Raw genomic sequence first — 23,583 nt, 5'->3', positions numbered from 1 at the left:
GTTATTTGTCATGCTTTGTTCCCCTTACTTTAATAATGACATGCTACTTGAACTCCTGCCTTTTGTTGTGTTAAGAACAGCGAATTCATGATGTAGAATTTCATTTAATGATACAGCAACAAACTACTTCTTTTGCTAATTTTGGACAGGCAGGCAGCTGGATTTCCACAGACAAAGCAGCTTCATTGCTCAGTTGTGTTTCTCAACAGGAAAAACATTTACTTTGAACAATAAGTAGCCGTAACCCGAACTGTTAGATCAGCGCTCGCAGCATTTGTACACAAGCATGGACCAATCTGTTGTAATCTCTGAGGCAAAGTAATGTGAACTAATGGGATCAATACGAGAGTGTGTGAGACAGAGTGGGCTGTGCCAGAGCTGAAAAAGCAGAGAGTCAATTACTGAACTTATGAAAATTGGCATACGTGCCCAATAAGGATACATTAAAGTAATTACAAAGCAGTTCTGCTTAAAACTGAGCTGGGTCCTGCTGGAAGAGGCACGTCTGAGCCACTTCCCAGTGCTTCGTGGTTTTTGTGTCTTCTTCTGTTCCCCTCCCCCCCCCCCCCCTTTTTTTTTTTAAATCAATTGGCATGCACAGAAAATAGACAAAAAACTAATATTGTAATTGAGCCGGACAGTTGCATTACTGCCTGATTACATCACTTGAAAACAAGAAAAATCAAAGCTTAAGATGACGTTTAAAACCTCAATATGACATATGCTTTTAATATTCAAAGATGAACACTGTTAAGTATTAAACTTAGAACATGAGTGTCAAACATTAGGCCCAGGGGCCAGAACCTGCTGGATGGCTTTGGAAAATGTTAAGAGGGGCATAAATCTTTGGACTTAACTGTATTTTTATGTTTTTTACAGCTTTTTCTGTTCCCCCATAGCCATTCATACTACATTAAAGTGGATAAGTAATGGATAAACAATTGAATGACTGAAAGGTTCCTGTTTTCTTTTCTGTCTACATTTGAAATTTAGGTAAAAATAAGAAAATTTTCATCAATCAACAAAAGCCTTCGGTTTTATAAATGTGGGGGAGTCTGGGCAGTGAGCTACCAGAGCTTTTTTTGTAATTTTGCACATTTATCATATAGAAAAATAGATGTGCTGTTGACCTTACACTTCTTTATTTTATGTTAGGAAAACTCAGCGATTAAATGTGTAGTTAAACGTCTTTACATGGATAAAAAGTGGAATTTCACTCAGCCTGCTTAAGACCAAAACAGTCTGTATGTGTCCCTCGATGTAAAATGAGTTTGACATCCCTGACTTAACAGAAGCAATGATAGCAGTGAATCTGTCAAATAACATTAAGAAAAGTCTAGATGTGTCAATGATTTTCTAGGCGTCTGAGCAGCAGTTCTGCCAGACCTCTTTCCCCCCTCCTCTTGCTTTTCCTTCTACTTATTATTTTCCCCCTACTTCTTCTTTGTGCTTCCTCTTCTACTTGCATGTTTTGATTGATTCGTTTTCAAGGTTTTCAATTTGTTTTACATCTATACAGTGGCATTTCAGCCAATCAAAACGTACTGTGAATTTTCATCTACTCAGTTTAGTCAATTGTGGCCTCAGAATCTTATATTTCCTTTGGTGTTTGTTAGATAGAATGGGGTTTTTTTTCATCGGTTTTATCAGTAAGTCTGGCTATTGTAAGTCTTTTTAAAAGCACTGGAAAAAAAAAGGAGAAGAAAAAAAACCACCCAAGTGTTACACATGTCATATTATGGCCTCATCATGTCTGTGATGCCAGCGCCTTATGATAGAAGCACAGTATTTGGCCCTGGGCCTAGAATTGCACTGCAGACAATGTGTAGAAAGCAATGTCTCCACAGTCACTCTGTGTCTGTAGGAAAACTTCTCTGAGGATATCCAGCTCCGGGATCAGAATATCCAGGTTGGAAAGTCCTATGAGAACCAGTGTTGCAATGTATATGTATTTATATAAGTATTCATTAATATCAACAAACCTAATATTTTAAATGCTATCTGCATAGACAGTATCTTGGGGTCTTGTTCATGAGTGCGGGGAGAGTGAGCAGGAGATCAACAAACGGATTGGTGCAGCGGCTGCAGTGATGCGAACGCTGTACAGGTCCGTCTTGGTATAGAAAGAGCTGAGTTTAAAAGCGAAGCTCTCAATTTACTGATCGATCTACATCCCTACCCTCACCTATGGTGACGAGCTTTGGGTAGTGACCAAAAGAACAAGATCACGGGAACAAGCGTTGGAAAAAAGGGTGGCTGGCCTCTCCATTAGAGATAGAGTGAGGAGTTCAGCCATTGAGGGGCTGAGAGTAGGTGATTTAGGCATCTGACAAGGTAACTCCTGGGGACCTCCTGGGTGAAGTGCTCCAGGTATGACCCACTGGGAGGAGACCACAGGGCAGACCCAGGACATGCTGGAAAGACTATAGCTCTCAGGTGGCTAGGAAACACCTTTACAGGAGGTAACTAGGGAGAGGGAGGTCTGGGCTTCTCTGCTTAGGCTGCTGCCCTGAAATAAGCTGAAGAAAATGAATGTATGGATCTGCATAGAGTCTATGCCTGCATGTAGTATTATTACTTCCTCTTTTATTACTAGTTGTGGCTTTTGTGCAATGGGAGTCTTTCTTTGGATATTCAGTCTACACTTATGGAGAAAACACCCTGTTGGGTGAAAACATTGCAGACATAACCTATGATATAGCTTTACACGAATGAAAGCATGTGGAAACAGCTGTGCACAGAGACTGCAGCCAAAGCTGATTTTAGCAGTCTTTTATGAAAATAGACACCATCAGTACACTAAATAGCTGAGTACAGCTTTTTTTTTTGAAAGGGAGAAAAGAAATCCTAGGATTAAACTGTGCATTGGCAAGCATCCACTCTGCTGAAGTGTCCTTGAGCAAATGAATTCTCACCTTGACAAAAATGAATGCCAGCCAGCTTAAGAGTACTGTGGGCTGACCCAGACCTCTGACACTGAACACAAATAGACAATTGCATGAAATCTATATCTGACAAAGCATCTGCATGAAGCGATGTCTCTCCTTTAGAAGCCAGTGAGAAAGGACCCCAAAGAGATGTGAGAAAAGATACAAAAGCGACCACAAACAGTTTTTTTATATGCTAGTTTAGGATTTTTTTCATTTTCACTTTTACATTCAGTAACCTGCTGATCAACAACAGGTGGAAAATCAGGGTTTCTTTTTAAATCCATGAAGAGGAGCAGACTGCATCACCTACATAACCAATGTAGTTCTGCTAACTTTCCAGCAAGAGTGCAGCAAGCTAGCATTTAGCATCACGCTGGCTCTCTCGCATCTGCTCAGCGGTTAGAATTGCTGCATTTACCATAAGTGGGTCCTGGGTTCAAACCAGGGTACGGCTCTTTTGTGAGGAGGTACACTTCTCCCCATGCTTGCAGAGATTTTTCTTGGAGCTCTGTTTTCCCCTGACGTGAAACGTTTGCTAGGTTAATACTGTCTATGAGTGGCTGTGGCTTAGGAGCTACAACCTGTCAACCTCTCTGTTTCTTACTTTGGCTCCTGAAGTCAGCATGTTGAAGTATCCTCGAGTTGCCCCTGGTGCATCCATCAGAGTGTTAACGTGTATGTAAGTGTTAGATAAAAATACCAGTCTATTTGACTATGTCAGTATAGGAAAATCTTGCAAAAGAGACGCTTAGTTTCACTTCCTGGTCAAATAAACACCTAAAAATATCAAACTACAGTTGGATTACCAAGAGGATAGTCTATCCCAGTGGCCATGGGTGTCTATAGGAGTTGACTCGCTTTTTTAAGCAGGCCTAAAGTGGTGATTAGAGGAATTGCAGTTTTCAGTCATGAGACTCAAACATCATTTTAATCCAAACATGATGTTTTACTAAAAAAACCCAGAATGCTTTATTGTGTTAATTTATTTGAACAGTATCAGAAAACCAAATTTGAAAATAAAAGTGTAAAAACAGCAGTGCTACATGGGACTCAGACTCCTGGAAGCCCCATGGTTTCTCAAAATATGCTCCTGTGTTCGGTGGCATGGTGTTTCATACATGCAATCAGGCAACCCCCCTATGAGCAAGCACTGGGTAACAGTGGGAAGGAGAAAGTCCCTTTAAACAGGAAGAAACCTCCAGCAGAACCAGGCTCCAGGGGGCAGCCATCCATCATGACTGGCTGGGGGTCGGAGGAAAGAGAAGAGAGCAGAGACAGGCAGTCTATCCATAGCTGTAATGCGGTTTGCTCACATTAAAACTTTTTGTACAGTATGTTACAATCCACATGTGAACCATTACTCTCCTTAAAGTTCCTGAAAGGTATATGTATGCTCACCTCCCAGATTCCGTTTTTGTCACCAGCCTCTCACAAAGATCTTTCGCTTTATTTTCCCCCCAGTTTTTCCATCCGCCGGTAAGTTATTGCTCCAAAGTTAATCGCAGTATCCGTACTGCAACACATCAACACAAGTTTGGATTACCGTAAGATTTAATGGATGGAAGGACATTTTCTGCACTCTGAAATTGATTGTCTCCAGGGACCGCATGCATGTGATGGCTTGACATAAGTTGTTCTTGTATTATTTGACGCTGTTAAAGGTTACATAACGGTGCCCTGAAATCCCACACTTCCACTTCTCTTCCTTCAAATCATAGCTGATCACACCTATTTCCTGTCAGGTGTTTTTGTCTTCTGGCTCCCTTTTAGACTTTTGGTTCTGCTGCCCTGTCTGCATTTTCTACCTCTAATCTGTCATTTCCGTCCTCCTCGGATACTTGGCTTTAGGTCATCTTTCGCATGCATCTCACTCTTTTATCCTCCCTCCTCCATCATTTCTCATCAATAAACCTCTTTTTCTCTTTGTTCCCTTCCCTCCTCTCTCCTCTCTCCAACTTTCCCTTCATCCGCTGCAATCCCTCCTCCTCTCAAACATCACACAATCCCCTCCTATCCCAATCCAGTGCACCCTAACTCTCTCCCTCCCTCTCCCTTTATCTCTCCCTCCCTCTCTCTTTCTCCCCTTCATCTCACCTCCAGCTAGCTAGGAGAATCCTGCTCCTCCTCCACTTGGATCGCTTCAGCCCGCCCCTCTAGTCCACTTTTTTCCCTTCTCTCACTCTCTCTCTTTATACCTCTCACTCCCTCTCCTGTCTTGTCTCTCTTTCTCTCTCTTCCTCTCTGTCTGTCCTCCACTTCTTTTTTATCTGCCAGAAGCTCACAGAGGCTCGCTGCTCTATCTTCAACCACTGAAGATTCAGAAGCACTCCGGACGGAAGATCCTGTCACAGAAGGTAAGTGTCTACGCTTGTGTGTTTGTGTGTGTGTGAGTCTTTAGGCATTCACCCTACCCGCATCACCACCTTCCTCGGGATGCAGATGGGATGGTGAGAAGAAAGAAGGGTAAGAAAAAGATGGAGTGACAGATAGAAAGAATGTTGTGGAAAAAGCAAGTTGTGCAATAAATGGGAAAGTGGACAGGATAATTAAAAATATTTGGAAGAGGCAAACAGCTGTGGATGATGGTGAAGGTAATGGTGAAAGAGGGGGGATATTTCAATGCAGCAGTCACATCCAACTGCACCATCCAAAAAAAGATGAAAAGAGTCAGAGAGAGTTCAAGAAGAGGGAAAGAGTGATGCTGCAATATTAAAAACAACCAAAATAACCATAACATTAAAAATGAAACACAAAGAGAAAATGAGAGAAATATTTGAGCTTGTGGAGGAAAAAAAAATGAGAACGGGATGCTGTAGCAGCTGCATGCCTACAACACAGAGGTGCCTGCCTCCTCCTCTCCCGTAAAAATCCCATTCACAAACAGGACCTGAAAACAGGCGATGGTGATTGGTTCCCTGAGCGCTGTGTATGTGTGCTTTATTGTGTGTATGTGTGTGAGCATAGGATCGAAGGAAAGGAAGATATGGAGCAAGAGTGAGTGTGAGCAGTGGAGAAAACACAGTGCATCCCCATGCGTGTGATGATTTGGAGTGAATGAATGTGCAGGGCGTGTGTGTGTGTCTGTTCTTGTACATTAACTGCACTGCCATAGTACATACTACACAATGCTGCAGAGGCATTGAGACAAACAGTGACACTGCATTATATATCTGTGGAAGCACTTTCTCACTGACACCACAGCCTCACAATGACAGACAGATGTGGTCACAGACTTGGGGTGGCAGTAATTTGCAACCAGACTTGAACTCTTCCTCTCTCCTTGCGTCATTCACATTGCCATTCCAGATTGTCATCCCTCTCCCCACCACTGTCACAATCTTCTCTGCCGCTGCCAACCCTTCGAGATTAACAGCTGTCCAAACACCAACGCTCTCATGACTCCCCAGTTCTGGCCAATTAGAGAGCGACATTTGTTTGCGGAGAGGGGGAGAGTCGGTTGCACTTCAAGTGGAAGGGGGTGATCAAAAATGGTTAAAAAAATGGATGGAGAAAACTTCAGATGCCTTCTTAGTGTAGGAGTGATAAGTTGGACTGAAAAGGGAGGCGTACAGATAACGATAGGATCCCGTAGATGCCAAGAGTCAAAGACAGAGGATCACCAAAGCAATTAAAATATATCTTCTGGTAACCATTTAAAGCCTGTGCAAAATTTGGGCTAAAGCGACAAGAAGATTTAATATCTATAATTCTGCAGTACTGATATGTTATTCTTGGACTTTATAATAAATTCTGTGTTCTGCCAAATACATAGAAAAAGGCAGATCACGAGCTTTGGGGCATGTAAGCCAAGCATGTCTAACATATTCACCAGTCCATCCATTATAAAGTTGGACGAAAGATATAAAACAGTATTGTCTTTTCACTGGTAGTTAGCTTTTTACCTTAAATTATAACTTTGCAGCTTGACTGAGACACTTACAAATTATCAAAGAGATATATAAATGTTTGTCATCTGCATATGATTTGGCATTATATAAATAAAACTGAATTGCGCTAAATGATTTATGACCACTTCCCTATTAGATGTAAAAGTCAGATGTGATGCATGGTAGAATATATTTTTGTGATTTCATGGCAGCCCTGCATAGAGCCCTGTGGAATGTAAAATACCTACATATATAATTATGTCAGTTTTCGTCTTTAGGCTCGAGATATGAAACAAACCAAGACAAATTATAGGGACATACAATTTTGTGTCATCTGCATATACAAAAAGTGCATATGCAGACAAAAGAGAAGAGAAAATAGGGCCCAGATCAGACCCTGATGTGTACCACAGGTAATTTCTCTAGATGAGGAATTGGCCCTCCAAAAAACCCCATTTTAGAGTGACATTAACCTATAAAAACATTCTTTTTGCTCCAATATTTCAATAAAAAGGATAATATGAAAATACAGCCCTCTGTATCTGCCTCTTGCTCTCTCTCCATTCCTAAAACTCACACATCACACAACCCCATTAAACTTTGTCACCACTTCCCTATTAGCTATAAAAGTCAGACTCAGTGCATGGTAACATATCTTCTTGGGATTTCATGAGAGTTCAATGAATTAAAAAGCACAGGGCCCTGCGGAGTGTGAAATACCCAGGTGGGAAATAATGCTCTGTGGGAGGGATGCATGAGACGGGGTTGCAGGGTGTGTGTTAGAGAGAGAGAAACAGCTTCAAAAAGAGGGAGTGAATGTTTTTCTTATGTCACCGTGTTTGATAGGACAAGAAGATAAAAAGAGGGTGACAGGGGAAAGAAAAATAAAGATTGGTGTGTGGATCATTATATGTCTGTGTGTGTATGTGCGTGTGAAGCTACAGCAATGATGTGCATGCGCATTTAAGGACACGTCTTGAAAACTGCGGCACAGTATATCTAGTATATCTGTAATGCAATTTTGTCCGATTCCACGTTTCTTCAACTGCTGCCATTGCAATATTGTCTCTGTTTTAGGTACTAGTTTGAGGTACAAACTTGTTTATGTTTAGGTGCTAAAAACTTATTCTAAGGTTGTGAAAAGATTGTGATCTGTAACAAAAAATGCTCCTTCACAGCAGTAACCCTGACGAAACACGAGCTGGGATCGACAGTCCCATCTCGCTAATGCCATGCGTTAAGCTCCGCTGCTTAAGGACACCTTGTGCTAAATGAGCCAAGCCAACAGCTTTGATAAAACACCATTAATTGTTGCCCCAGGAATAAGAACAGGCTGATTTAGGGAGGCACAGGGAACCAGTGTAGAAATTCCAAACCTTCAGTAGCAGATGCGCAGCAGTTGCGCTGATGCGTCACATTAACAGTATGACTGGGACATGAACGAGTGCAGTTATGTGTATATTGACAATGTGTGAACGAGGTGCTACCTGTTTAACAGTGACAGTTTGTTTTAGAAGACTGTGCTCAATTGTGTGGTAGAGTTACACACAGGATATATGAATGATGCCATTACTATATTAGCAAGAATATGGATGCTGATGTGCTGTCTAAATCGGCTTTGAAGTCTTAAAATATTATTAGATATGATGTTACGCTACTGACTTTTTAAACAGGAAATTGACAGGAAATTGAGGGACAGGAAATTGAGGGTGTGGTCAAAATGAGTAGGATTCATCCTGTGGTGGCTATAAAACTCTGTAATACATTTCATGGTAATCTATCCAATACTTTTCTATCATCTTTTACAGCCTCGGGTAAAGTGGTGGACTGATACACAGACAAACTGACATTAACATCCTTAGCGTACAAACAGACAAAGAAGCAGGAAACACATGACTGACATCAAAGTGCTCTTTGGTTTACAACAACTTTATTTTGTCAAGTGAATCCAAGTGAAACCATGCATAATAATAATAAAAAAAACCCCACTGCCTACTTATGGCTGCTGATGATTGTGTTCAGGGTTTTATTTTTTCCTGCGTATTGCTGAGGATGTGCTTTGGCCTACAATGCAAATCACAGTTTGCCTATCTTTTGTGCTCTGCTGCCCATTGTTGCTTCGCACATGTTGTGGAGACATGACTGTTAATGTGAGCAGGGAGGATGGAAGCCCATTGGCAGAGGGCTGAGTAGGGAAGGATAGTGGAGTAGCTGTTTCTGGAAGCGTGTGATAGCACATAAGAGAACATCATGAAATCAATAGTCAGAATGTGAGCAGTATATTGACGTTTCTTCTAGACATTTCTTTATTTATTATTTTTTATTGTTATTTTAAGCATCACTATCATCATTGTTCCTTATTTTTGGTGCTTTACTTCCTGAATATCTGTAAATCCGAACATTCTTCCACTGATCCTCCACATTCTTTCACTTCCTGTGATCCGCAGTATCTCGAGGATGAGACCTGATTACTGACCATATGGTTACCCCGTCACCATGGTTTCTTAAGAGGTTGTCTGGATAATTAAAACACTATTCCAAGGAACGGAACAGAGGTCACGCAGAGAGAATTTGCATTTGAGCTGATTTCACGAAAAGCACAATTAACCCCCTGTTCAGAGGGCCCTCGTTGAACGGCGTTAATTAAAACACAGATTTTAATAAAGATGACTGAAGAAGAGGGAGTCACGTGGTTTTGCTGAAGAGATGGAAAAAAGGTCAACCGGGGTTCGGCATTTAGGAACAATTGATGTCCATTTTTTAAATTCTCACCCCTATCCAGTGTGTAATGCACACGGATACACAGAAACAGGGCCTGTAACGCTGAGCCAGTCATAGGTGACACAAAGACCCCCCATATACCCCAATGCACCCACAAACTAAGCAGTTGCATTTACACAGCACAGAGACACATTAACAAATGACCCTGTTATCATAATTGACCCGACAGAAGGCTGTGATAGGCGGAGCAGCTCGCTATACACTGGTGGGTTTTCTTTGCCAAGGTCAAGGACAGATGTTGTTTGTGGCGGTTGCGTTGGGAGAGAGCTTGATGGTTTCAATGATACGCAGGCTGATAATTAAAAGAAAATGTGCCCAATGCTGCCTGTTTACAGCTTATTATTGGGTGTGCTGGCCTGCAGACACACGTGTGTAGATGCTGCCGCGTGCGTATATGTGTGGCACTGTGACTGTGTGTGGACTGCACTGGTGCTGGAACAGAGCCACCTCCTAACAAAGACTTATGAGGCTGGAATGAACAGCTTGTATCGAAGCATCAGATGTTGCGGTTTGGCTAATATTTGAATAAGTGATGGGATTGTGGCAGTGCGCAGTTTACTGCCAGACAGTGCTCAGCTGCACACTGTGTGATTGTGTCAAGGTGTCACATGCTACCAGAGTGAACAGCATGGTGCAACAAGCGGCAAATTGCCCAGCAATACTGGAAACTTGCATTACTTTTAATGGTCCTGGCGTATATAGGGCCTCTTCCTCTTTGTTCTATCAGTGTAGCTCATCATGTAGCTTTTCTCCATCCAAAGTAATGTCACTAAATCCACATAAAGTCACTATTTCTCCAAAGGCAAAGAAGGCTTTCCTTAAGGGAGCTCCAAAGGTAATTTGAGCAATTAAAAGGGTCGATGTGGACTTGTAAGGTCAGTCGGTGAGAGAAACTTGACTATTTTTAGTGGGGTCACGAAGTCTGTGCTAACTTTAGACCGTCACAGAGGTCAGTCCAGAGAAACAGTAGTCAGCCCACTTTCAATTAGAGTACCCATGACCTCTTAAATGAGATCATTAACAACCTGTTGGTCAGATGGGAGAAGGAGTGAGCAAAAATTGGATTGAGAGTTTTCTTATTATTTTAGTTGGGTCTTTTTTAAGAAAAGGAACATTAATAGGATGATGATGTGACCTATTTTGTCAAAGTCACTTAAAGCCTCCATCTATGGGGAGCCAAATCTTATCTCACACACACACACACACACACACACACACACACACACACACACACACACACACACACATATATATATATATATATATATATATATATATATATATATATATATATATATATATATATATATATATGAATATATATATATATGAATGCCGTGAGTCCTCAGGTTAAACATTCACCGTTCAACAAATGCACAGCAATTATTCAAATACAGCTTTGTAATTGGTTTAAATTTCAGGCACGTTCTGGCTGGTTTCACAATAATAAGGCTGAAATGAAACAAAAATGCTACTTTGGATTCAACGAATAGTTTGGAAATTACAGCTAAGTTATGATGAGGACTCGACATAAGCAGCAATGTGGAACTTTCGCTTCTTTGCTATTATTACACATCCTTCTATAAAAAGTCATTTTAGTAACTGGCTTTCTTATTTCTTCAAGAAAAGCAAAATTTAGCAGATCAACATCACATTGATTAAACAACAACAGCACCAACAGCATAAACACAATGAAAGCTGATCTCAAATACTCTCTAATGTGGAGAAAAAGTAGTTAAATGGAGGGATGGTTTTGCCACAAAGTAGTTGTGGCCTTGTAAAGGCCTGTTTATTTAGAACAATATCCATCAATCCCCATTTAATGTTAACATATACCAGGCCACATCTGGCCCCTTAGGAATAAAGCCAAGGATGCTGATGGTGCGTAAGTTTCCATTTATCACTTCTTCCTCTTACCTTCCTCCCCTTTCATCTGACCTTCATTTCCAATTCCCTGACGCTACATTCTGTTTAATCCAAAACCCTTATCCAATCATCCACCCTCTCTCTTCCCTGCTACCATCTCTGTGTTATCACCTGCTTTCCTGCTGGTTTATACTGAAATATAACTGTCGATGAGCCTGGTTGGCACCCAAGATAAATTTGACAAGAAGATGACAAATCTGCATTTTACCATTAGATCTCTTCTTCTGTACTGGTATTGTGTTTCTCATGCACTCAGAGACTGGACTGAATGATCCTTCAGATTGAACAGAGAGCATCATTTATCAACAAGGTCACTTAACACAAAAGTTCATGTGCATACATCTAAATTGGTATCTGAAATCTGCCTTCAACCAGGACCCCATTTCTCTTACTGACCTTGAGGTTGAGGTTGTCAGCAAAGCAGTAAGCCTGGCTGTTCAAAAAAACCCCAGCAATAACCAGCATTGTGAAAATTGTGCCTCCTCTGAGAGATGCAAAAAACCCAACACATCTGGCATCAAATTTCATGTGAAAAGAAAACAAGTTTAAGGAAAAGAAGGAAGCAGGCGGAGGAAAAAGAGCACCTGATGTGTCAGGAAATGGCAATTATGAGGTTATGAGGAAACAGTTTGAAAGTTTGAAAACCAACTCATGTTTATTTTTGTCTTCCTATTGGTCACATCTAGTAGTGAAAGTGCTGCCTAGTAGAATATGTCATGTTAAATTTTACATGTAATCTAATTCTTTATTGATAGTGAACCATAGGACTAACGGTTGGCCTTGTTTTGTTTTAAAGCATTAAGAATGACCCACAAAAATCTATTAATATAGTTTAGTTTAAGGGTGTGGATTTACGCTTGGCCTTTGTCATTTGTGTGTACGCATGACCCGAGGGTCTCTATATCTGTTTGCAGAGTGCAAACAAATGCAGGAGTTTAATCCTGGATTTGTGTGTGAATTGGTCATATGCAATATTTAAGCACAGGTTAGTCAATGAGGTCGTATGACACTGTTAAGTCGTCTGTTAACATGGGGCGTAATATTATTAACCCAAACCAGCAATTAAAATGAAAGCTGGCTCAGTAGTTTGGGTGTATAAAGAGCAAATGAAAGCTAAATTCAAATAAAACTGAAAAAAAGTAAAAAAAAATGGAACAAAGAACAAAGCACAAAGCTCTCAAATGGGATATGAACCGCTGTGTTTTGGCTGACAAACATGAATCTTTGTGCATTCCTCTTAATGCCAGTGACTTCTGACAGAATGCTGGTGAGTGTGCTGAGTACACGTTGTCACATCCTGCACGTTGACTTTGATGTGTAAAATTGGTGGAGCCCCCTTCTACAAAGTAAAATTTCATTATAGTTAATTAATTGCCTTTGCCAAGCCCTGTTCTACTTTGTGTGATACCTAACTAAAACACCATTTGGCTTTATACGATGCATTTGAAACAGACCTGCCTTTTAATTAAAGACAAATATATTTCTAGGCTTTAAATACAGCAGTGTTTTCCCAGCAGGATTAACAAAGCCCCAAAACAGACAAAAACTCTCTCTGACAGCGTTCATGCCATAATGCAATTGTTCCTGAAACCCATTCACTTCCCTGTCATATTCAATCTGGCGACACAAGCCTGAGGCCTGTGGTATTATCAGAAAGAGGCACTAGGTTGAAGAGAAACAATGGTTTTGTCATATTTAACCAAGGACTGGACTCAAAAGGCAGGACTTGGAAACCGACTGCAGTTTCACCGGTTTTATTGCAATGATAAAAAGTGTAATTTATGGGCAGGTAAGTGATACTGGCAAGTGGAGGTTTCTCTAAAGGCAAAGGATAGGAGGCTCTGCCAGAGAGGAGGGGAGTGATTAGTGATGGCCAAGGTGAGTCAGAGATGATCTTGCAGATTTTGCAATTAAACTCTAAGACCTTTTTAGTTTCTTGAGCAGCTGATTCAGAGTGGGAAGCTGGCACATGGATAGGTTTTCAGGAGGGTGGAGAGCGGGCAGGCAGGTAAGTGTAACTCGTCACAGGTGGAGTGGATGGCAGGGAAGCTCAGGTGAGTGGAACTGGATGTGTGAAACAATGTTCTTAATGAGACAGGAATCAAAGGAGCTGAACAATGGTTCAGTATTTCTGACTTAAACAAAAGAAAAAAACCTGAGAGAGTAGAGGTGACCGGATCGATTTAGCTCTCAACAGTATCACTACCGATGCTGGTATTGGCATCGCATTTATACTTGTGCCAAAGCACTGATTTAAATTCTAGGTCTCCAAAAAACCCAGATTCAAAAAGTAGTAAAAAGCTAAAAGGTGTGTTTTGTTCTGTTAACTAATTATTGTGGAAAGTAAAACGTGTTCAGAATTTGCAAATTAATGATGATTCGTCTCATAAATTATGACACACTGCTCTCCACTATAAAAAAATGGCTTTATAGGTTAAAAGTATCTTTATTTGTATTAACAATCTTGGCCCTGCATTTACTTGGTATCTGATCGATTCCAGAATTTGCAGTATTGCGCAGCCCTAGAGAGGAGGCAAGTGCCCAAAAATGAAGGCTCCGCCCACAACCAGGTCTAACAAGGAGGGGTGATCCACAGCTCCACCTGAAAGTGGGGATAGAGAGTCTGGAGAGAGAGAGAGAGTGGAAAAAGGAGAAACTTTTATCTGACTTTTACCAGCTGCAGGGGAAGTTGGGGCTGAGGATGCTTTTTGCTTTCTATTTCAAGCGTGTGTATGGGCATTACATACATTCATAATGCACTTTGTAGTGCACGCTAACGCATGCATAGAACTGTGTAAAACTGGGTGTGTGCGTGTTTATTGATTTCCCTCCCTGCGGGTAGAACTCAGTTTCACTCTCTGTCTCTTGTCGCTGGAGAAACTGATCAGGAGGGCTAGCTCTGTGGTCGGCATGAAGCTGTACACTCTGGTGACAGTGGCAGAGAAAAGGACATTAAAGAAACTGATGGACATTATGGACAATGCCAGGCATCCTCTGCACACGGCCATAAACAACCAGAAGAGTCTGTTCAGTGACAGGTTGCTTCTCCCCAAGACAAGAACTAACAGACTTAAAAACTCCTTTGTCCCACACGCCATCAGACTGTTTAACTCCTCTCTGGAGGGGAGAGGGAGGGGAAACAGGAGGACAAAGGAGGGGGGAACAACTAAGCTGTAGTGCCTCTGCACCTCACTGTACAATACCTTGTGCAATACTTTTTGTAAATAGTCAACAGTGCAATAGACTCAATACTTGAAATGTGCAATTCACTTGTATTTTTATTTTTTATTCCTATTTATTCTATTTATCCCCTTTGTATATTTTATTTATATTTGTCTCTGTATTTATATGTGTGTGTGTGTGTGTGTGTGTGTGTGTGTATATATATATAACAGTTCTGTAACTGTAACTTTGGTCGTTGCTGTGCTTTTTTTGGAAGTCGAATTTCCCAGAGGAACCCACCCGAGGGATTAATAAAGTTCTATCTTATCTTATCTTATCTTTATAAATGAATGCACATTTGCTTCAGTATATGGGAACACGCGTATTCTGTCCTCAACCACCAGCCTCGGGCACATTTTCTGTCTTGTCCATTTCCTCGTGTAAGAAGGCTGGCAAACAGGCCTGAGGTGATTCCAAAGTGTAGACCGAGTGTCTGAATGAGCACGAAGAGATGCAAGGGGTGAGAGCTGTGTGTGCGCTGTCCCAAGAGCGCTTTAGCGTGTGAGCAGTCGAGGGTGTGCTAGTATTGTTGGAACTGTTTGGGTTTTCTGCTGCAAGGTCAGTGGAGCTCTGCTGCCCCATCTTTTTTCCTTCTTGCAGCACTGCAGGAGCTGCTGTCAGTGATGGGGTGGGAGGTTTACGTGTGTGTGTGGGGGGGTGTCAGCTGCTGACCAGGCATTGCTGCCAGGGTAGGATACAGGGTAACATGTATAAACGGGCATCCATGCGCAAACTCATTCGTGCAGGGGAATATTGCTCAGTCATGGAGGTACAAATTCAAATGCATCCAAACACACCGTGCCACCAGCATCTAAAAAGTCTACTGTTGAGCACTTGACTTGCCACGTGTGTGGATAGCCATCCTTCTCCCTCTCTCACCCCTCTAACTGCATCATTATCCAACTGTGAGGATACACTGGGAGTCTATATTTAAGAAAAAAAACAACCCCACAAACGGGCAAACTCAAGCGCAATGCAGACTTGTGTGTCAATATACAAATCACCTGTGTAATGATGCACAAAATCAGGCAGAATTATAACATTCTGCAAAATGCATTTCTAATTTCTCCTCGCTGCAGTAAAGTCAAGCTATTGTTATGTTAGGAAGTGAGTGATGGTGCATTGTAGTACCTTCTCTGGCGTCAGAGCATGCCACTTTGCTGACTCAAGGTCAAATTCCCTCTTTAAAATAAAACCAAAAGAAAAAAGAAAAAAATCAGTCTACCAATGTGGGCGAATGCCCCCAGACACCTGCCTTTATGTCAAATACATTTAACCAGTCATCAAACTGTGACTTTAACAAGCCCTCCTCTCCTCGCTGCCCACCTCCCTGTCTCTCCTTCCCCCTCTCTGTTCACTCACATCACAGACATGGCCCAGAATACAAATTGTGTTTTTCTTTCTTTAATGCTAAGGAGAATGAGAGTTTGAGTGAAAGTGTCCAACCAAAGCTAAAAAAGAGGTGGCTGCAAGGCGTTAAAGCAACTCGTCAGACAAGAAAAAACAACGAGCGGACAAAGAAGTGAAGAGGAGGTGAGGTCGGGTGGGAGAGAAAAGTATAGGTAAATGGAGGATGTGTGAGCAGTTAGCGACAATGAAGAACGATACAAAGACGGAAAGGCAAAATGCAGATAGGAGGTGCTCCGTGAAAGCCAGGCAGCTGGACAGACGTCAAAGAATTCAACTGTCTGCTCCGGCCTACGGCGCGAATTGCTGCCAAAATGTTGGGAAAACTGCACAGAGCTGCAGTTGGTGCGTTGATTCTTAATGCTCAGATGCAAAATATTGTTTAACAGGGCTTTGATTTCTCAGCGTCTACCTGAGAAACAATCAAAAGTTATTTAATAATAATGGCCGTTGATTTTGTCATAATGCATACCTGACTACTTAACCAAGCTTTCGGGTTAGGCCACAGAGCCTAAAGAAGTGCACATTTCTGCATGTCTTTTCACTGGATGGGTAAACTGAACTCCAAATGGAAAATCCAGCAAAGTGCCCGTTTCAGTTTACCCTCACCCCTGCTTTGCTTAGTCCGCCAGGGCACTGCAGCATGACACAGTGCATAGTTTTTCCTGCATGAACAAGCATCTGCCTGAAGTGCTTTTGAGCAGGACGCTGAAAGGGACTGCTCCTTACCGACAAGGACAAGAGTCGTGATATACAGACCGTGGCACTCATGAAGCAAGCCATAACTCTCGGTAAGGCAGGGTTGTCCTGCGCACATCACGGACAGTATGCAGTGAGTCAGGTCTCAGAGTCCATCAACCTTCATTAAAATCATCAGAAAGGGGTCTGCTGAGATCACGTGACCCGTCGGCAGGAATGCCAGCGTAGTTTTTAGCTCTGCACACATTGTCACTGTTTATCACTATCCTGTCATATAAATTAGTTATCTCGACGCCGATCCCACTATGGACACCTCTTCAACCAGAGACTCACGGAAAAGGGAGATTGCTCAGTCTCCCTTAAAGAAAAAGTTGGAGGGGCGCGACATCGACATCAAACGAGCGCATCGGGTGTACGACGGCCGCGATACTAATACCAAGAAGCCTCGCACCCTAATCTTCAGATTATTACGGTGGCAGGACAGATCGGCAATTCTCAAAGGGGCACGCAAAGCATACCCAGTGAAGCATGCCACCAACACCACTCTTCTTTTCTTCCCTGACTTCAGTCCGACTACAACAGCAAAGAGGAAGAGTTTCTCTCCTGTCATGAAGAAGGCTACGGCTATGGGCCTGGAACCATTCCTCATTTACCCCGCCGTGATGAAGATAGAGCACGGTGGTAAGAAGATGGCATTCGAATCCCCTCAACTGGCAGAAGATTTCATTAACTCCCTGCCGCGAAAGCTGAATCCTGCAACGCCGCGGTGTGTTGATGGGGCCCCCGCTTTTCCTCCCGATCTAAACAGCGCGGCCAACGACGCTGGCAATCAGCATGCAGGAGAAGGCAACTTAGTGGACATGAATGACTGAACGCCGGTTAGTTGACCTGTTTTAGTTGCAGCAGGCCTCAACTAGGTTGACAGCAGGATCACTTTCATGGGTTAAGGTTGGTTACATTTAATTTAGCGACTTGCTTCGCCCCTACCGGGGGTACTTTTTTTTTTATTTTTTTTTATTTTTTATTATTTATTTTATTGTATTTTATCTTATCTTATTTTGTGTATGTATGCATGTGTATGTATGTATATGTGTATGTGTGTATATATGTATATGCATGTGTATGTGTATGTGCATGTATGTATATATTTATATATATGTATTTTTTTTTTAATTTTTTTTAAATTATTTATTTTACTTTTCTTTGAGCTTATCATGGTCACATATTTGCTGGCTGTTGTTACTGTACGTATATAAGATACATTTGTATTATTTTATTTTGTTTTTGTTGCAAATATTCATATTTTATATTCTTTTTTTTTTTTTCTTCTCGCTAAATAAGATAATTTCACTCAGTCGGGAGGGTGTGGGATATACTTACCCACTTAATTTCCGTTGACTATGTGTGCACGTCTGACCCTCAAGTTTTTTGTGTTGGAGTGGAAGGACCGGTTACGAATCAATCAGAAGTTTGTGTTTTAGCAGACCTATGGAGGGAGCTCTGTGCGGTCTGCACCAGTTTTTGTATATAGTTTTTTCCTCCCCTGTCCCCTCCCTTGCAGACATATCTCTATGCAAAGTTATAATTCCAGTAGCATTAGTGAAACATTGCAGTACCTGGCAGGGGTATGGTGGCCTTGTATTTTACTACACACTGACGCTCCTCTCTTGCTATCTTCACATTGGGACCATTCTTGGACACTTGCCGTACCGATGCTACCATTGATTATTCTGTCACTTAACGTTAATGGTCTTAACTCCGCTATTAAGCGGACACGTGTCCTTGAGTACCTATACCGTAAAAACGCTGACATTGCTTTAATCCAAGAAACACATCTGAAACAAGGTGATGTGGCACGTTTTCAAAACAAACACTACAAACTACTAGCTTCGTCCTCTGCCCCAAATAAAACCAAGGGTGTCTGTATCTTGCTGAAGAGAAAATTCGACCTTACTACCAGGTATAGCACGAGTGATGAAAACGGCCGGCTGGCACTTGTAAGTGGCAGTATCTTAAACCATAAACTGGTATTCGTATCTGTATACTGTCCAAATGAGCCAGACAGGGACTTTTTTACTTATATTGCCAATACACTATTAGAATACAATGATTATTCCATAGTGTTGGGTGGAGACTTCAATGCTGTCGTCAACCCCGTTTTAGATAAATCTCATCCAGATGCAGTAGCTAATCTCTCATCTTCTCTGTTGAATACACTTATAAAAGATCTTAATCTCATCGACCTTTGGCGGATGCAGAATTTCGACATTAGGGATTATACATTCTTTTCTAATAGACATAAGACATTCTCTAGGATAGACTACGTTTTTGTTAGTCCTTCCTTAGTTTCAGGTGATACATCTATTTCTATTCAGCCAATCTTGATATCGGATCATTCAGCTTTGTTATGCTCTGTCGATCTGCCCAATTTAAAGAATAGGGCCCCCAGGTGGCGCTTTAATATGTCCCTATTAACAAACTCTACCTTTCTCAGCCTGCTTAAGCTCCAGCTGAAGGATTTTTTGGATATCAACGCTAATGAGGATATCGACCCACAAGTCTTATGGGAGACTACAAAATGTTTCATTCGTGGCTTTTCCATCTCATTCTCCTCCATGTTGGCAAAAACAAAACGTGCTCAGGTGTCCAATCTAGAAAATCAGGTGGAATCTTTACAGAATCTGCAAAAACTAAGCCGGTCAGACGATCAGTCTACACTCCTAGCTTCACTAAAAGAAGAATATGATGCAATAACCTTGTCCAAAGCAGAATTCATCTTGCATAGAACTAGACAGAAGTACTATTTTGAATCAGAGCGTCCTAGTCATTTGTTGGCACTTATGCTTAAAGAATGTGAAACAAGGGCACATATTCCAGCTATAACAGCTGCAAACGGTAAAATTACGACAAATCCCCAGTCCATTAACACCACTTTCTCGTCATTTTTTGTAAATCTGTATAAATCAGATATCAATTTTAAGGATACTATCTGTAATAACTTTCTCGAGAATCTGGATCTACCTCATATTCCACAAGCAGATCAGGATGAGCTAGAGGCCCCATTAACTCTAGATGAGCTGCATAGAGCGCTGAAAGACCTTAACAAAGGTAAATCACCTGGACTGGATGGCCTTTCGCCAGAACTATTTCTAGAACTTTGGGATACAATAGGCTCGCTCATGCTCGGCTCATTTAATTTTGCAATCCGGAACGGGTCTTTCCATAGAGACCAGAAAACAGCACTTATTACCCTTCTCTTAAAAAAGGGAAAGGACCCTCTTGAGTGCTCTAGTTTCAGACCGATATCTCTGCTCACAACTGATCTTAAAGTATTTGCAAAAGCTCTCGCATTGCGCCTGGAAAGAGTTATCCATGTTTTGGTCAATGCAGACCAGACAGGATTTATCCGAGGGCAGCTTGCATCTGATAACATAAGATGGCTGTTGCACATCATAGATGCCGCTAACAGCTATCAAAATCCATGTGCAGTATTTTCACTTGATGCAGAAAAAGCCTTTGATAGGCTAGAGTGGGACTATATGTGGATGGTATTAAAACACTTTGGGTTTAAGCAGAAATTTGTTGCTATGATTCAAACACTATATCACTCACCTCTTGCTAGTGTCTTAACAGGGGACCTGGTCTCTCCCCCTTTCACGCTGCAGCGTGGAACGAGGCAGGGTTGCCCTCTCTCTCCTCTCCTGTTCTGCCTCTCTCTAGAGCCCTTAGCACAAGCCATTAGACAGTCCACGATTTCTCCCATAAGAATTGGTGGTCATAATCATATCATATCTCTATATGCGGATGATATTATTCTGTTTTTGGACAACTATGAGACGTCCATCCATCCATTGATTAAAAACTTTGACCATTTCAGCTCTCTATCTGGCTACAAAATAAACTGGTCGAAATCTGCTTTGATGCCTTTGAACGATAAAGCTACGAAAGTTTCCTTACCCGGTTGTGTTCAGATCAGAAGCACTTTTACTTATCTGGGCATTTCAATTCATAATAGTATTCCAAAGATAATCAAGGAGAATTTTACTACTATGCTAAATAAGATCAAATCCGACTTTCAAAGATGGGACAATTTAAAAACTTCGCTTCAGGGTAGAATCAACACAGTAAAAGATGAACATACTGCCACGGCTTAATTTCCTTTTTTTATGTTGCCACTCTCTCCTCCTCTAACTTATTTTAAAGACATACACTCTGCGGTGTCTAAATTTATTTGGAATGGCAAAAGGCCTAGGATACGTTTGTCAACATTGCAGCGGCCCAAATGGTTTGGTGGCCTGGCAGTACCAAACTTTGAGTTTTATTACTGGTCATTCCAAATCAGGGCGCTTAGTACGTGGGTCAACCCAGAGACTACTACTGCGTGGAAAATGATCGAATCCGCCAAGGCAGCACCGCATAGACTACAAGATCTTCTGTTTGCTAATGTTCCCGCCAATATGCTCTACAACAACAACGAATTTGGACCTATTATTGCCAACTCTATACAGGTATGGAGGAAGATAGAACGGCGGCTGGGTGCTCCAGTTAAATTTTGTAAAAGCTCACCACTCTGGCATAATTTAAAATTACTATGTGGCAGCCGACCATTTGTTCAACCCTCTTGGTTCTCACTCGGGATAAACCTTTTTGATGATCTATTCAACGCCCAAGGCCTTTGCTCATTTCAGGACTTAAGGACACGTTTTTCTCTTCCTGCATCTTCTTACTTTGTATATCTGCAGCTCAGATCAGCTTTAAAAGCATACGGTGTCCCCTGGGACTCTCCTCTTCCCTCTCATCCCATGTTGGACTGGATCCTGCCTAAATCTGGCAGACCCTCTGTTTCCAAAATCTACAACAAATTAGCTGAACATGGTATGAAGTCCCTGCCCATTGAATCTATTTGGGTCAGGGAACTGGGAGAACTACAGGTTAATATAGACTGGGATACAGTGTGGTCTAATCTGAGTTTGACTTCTAAGAACCTGGCGCATCAATTAATTCATTTCAAAACCATACACAGAACATACATTACGCCCTATAGGAGGTTCCAGATGAAACTACAGGCTACGTATTACTGTCACATCTGCAATGATTCATCACCTGGCACGTTTTTGCACATGTTTTGGGACTGTCCTGTGGTATCCGATTTTTGGGTCTTTGTGAACTCTGTGTTATCTGAGGTACTGGAAGTTTTTTATGTTCCCAATCCTGGTCTTTGTCTCCTTAATGATACCTCTGAAATCTCCTTAAAACAAATGCAATGCAAAATGTTGTTCGCTGGATTTACATCCGCAAAGAAGACTATTACAAAGCAATGGTTCTGTCCTGACATTTGTATGGAATCATTCTGGAGACGATGTCTTCTCCGTGTTATTGGTTTTGAACATACCACAGCAAAATTAAATAAAGCTCGACCCACGACTGTTGACGCTTGGAAAATCTTCTCATCCAGAGTTATCTCCTGGAAGAGGCAATAATTGGTTTTAACTTTGTGTTTTTGTGTCTTTTCTTTGCTGTCCCTATGCCTTGTTTGCTAATGTTTGCTTTGCTACTGCAGTTTACAGTTGTGCTGTATATGTCTGTACCCCCCCCCCCCCCCCAACCCCGTTTTAAATCAATAAAATGTTGCTCACAAAAAAAGAAAGGGGTCTGCTGCCACTCACGCCAATGGATCTCTCGCTCTGTCCGCTGGACGGACGTCTCGCAATGTTTCACCGAAGCTGTCTCTTCCCGTTTTTCCTCACCAACGTGGGGAACAGGCAGACAGATGAAGAGGGGAATCAGGACCCAAAGGCCGGGGATGCTTTTTGTTTGTGTGACTGTGCTTTATAAATTTTTTTATGTCTGTATAACCATGAAGGCCAAGTGCCTGGAAGAGGTCTGTGTCTGCATGAGTAAAAAAAGAGACACGTCTCTCATGACTCCCCCTGACCCTAGTTAGTCACGACTCAAACCATATTTGTGTTGTGTTGCCCTAAGTGCCACACCAGCTAGTATGCACACAAACTCTGTGGCGCATTCAACGTCTGTCTCATTTGATTAAAGGTTTTTCCTGCACAAAGCCCGGCCGAACTGGCCTCCATCACTTTAAAGGAGCCAAGGAAAAAAAAAGGACCCTTACATCATGCTGCTGTGAGCCAGCGAGGCATGACGAGGACTGCAGTATTTTCAGTGTGTGTGTGTGTCTGTTTGTCTGTGTGTGTGTGTGTGTGTGTGTGCACACCTGCCTTTAACAACACTACATTAAACTAATCAAGCCTCTCTAATATTCACTGACACAATCAGAGATAGATAGAAGTGGGTTTTCACTGTGAATCGTTCAGTTGAAGGTCACAGTAAACACTCCTCCACCTGGTTTCGCTTTTTTTAAATGGCTTCATCAGCCATATCCATCAATGCCACACAATGTGCGATAGCAGCATGATGTATAGTGCACTTTTACATTTCTGCCATGAAGAATCAAAGTAAACAAAGAAAAAATACTCATATCATAAAAGACAGCAGAATCGTTCCCAGAAAGACCGGAGGCTGCCATTACCGATAAAGTTGTTTTAAGCTAGTCATATGAAAAAGACTGTATGCAGTCTTCAGAAAAACTAAGTCCACCTTTACTACTTCCATAGGAATTAAGAGGGCAAGTAGCAGCTAGATGCTGACAATCAAATTCACTTGATTAATTGAGCAGCAGCAAGTGTGAGCACCTCTGTAAAAGGAGAAGTTTTCTCAGT

At 41.7% G+C, this 23,583-nt stretch overlaps 1 protein-coding gene across 1 annotated transcript in view; it reads left to right on the top strand.

Annotated features, from left to right (window-relative positions):
- The first annotated feature begins 5,027 nt into the window (after positions 1-5,027).
- Positions 5,028-23,583, top strand: part of pvalb6 (parvalbumin 6) — a 60,292-nt gene continuing 41,736 nt past the window's right edge. Inside the window, exon 1 of the mRNA XM_085270644.1 lies at positions 5,028-5,284. The gene's annotated coding sequence lies outside the window, so the exon portion shown is untranslated. The remainder of the gene's footprint in view (positions 5,285-23,583) is intronic.

Source organism: Mchenga conophoros, linkage group LG4 (assembly GCF_057382185.1).
Source record: "Mchenga conophoros isolate Kocher_MC1m ecotype Shallow Benthic linkage group LG4, M_conophoros_male_GT1.1, whole genome shotgun sequence".
Lineage (NCBI taxonomy): Eukaryota > Metazoa > Chordata > Actinopteri > Cichliformes > Cichlidae > Mchenga > Mchenga conophoros.
The sequence above is the reverse complement of the archived record's forward strand: the minus strand, read 5'-3'. Positions and strand labels throughout refer to the sequence as shown.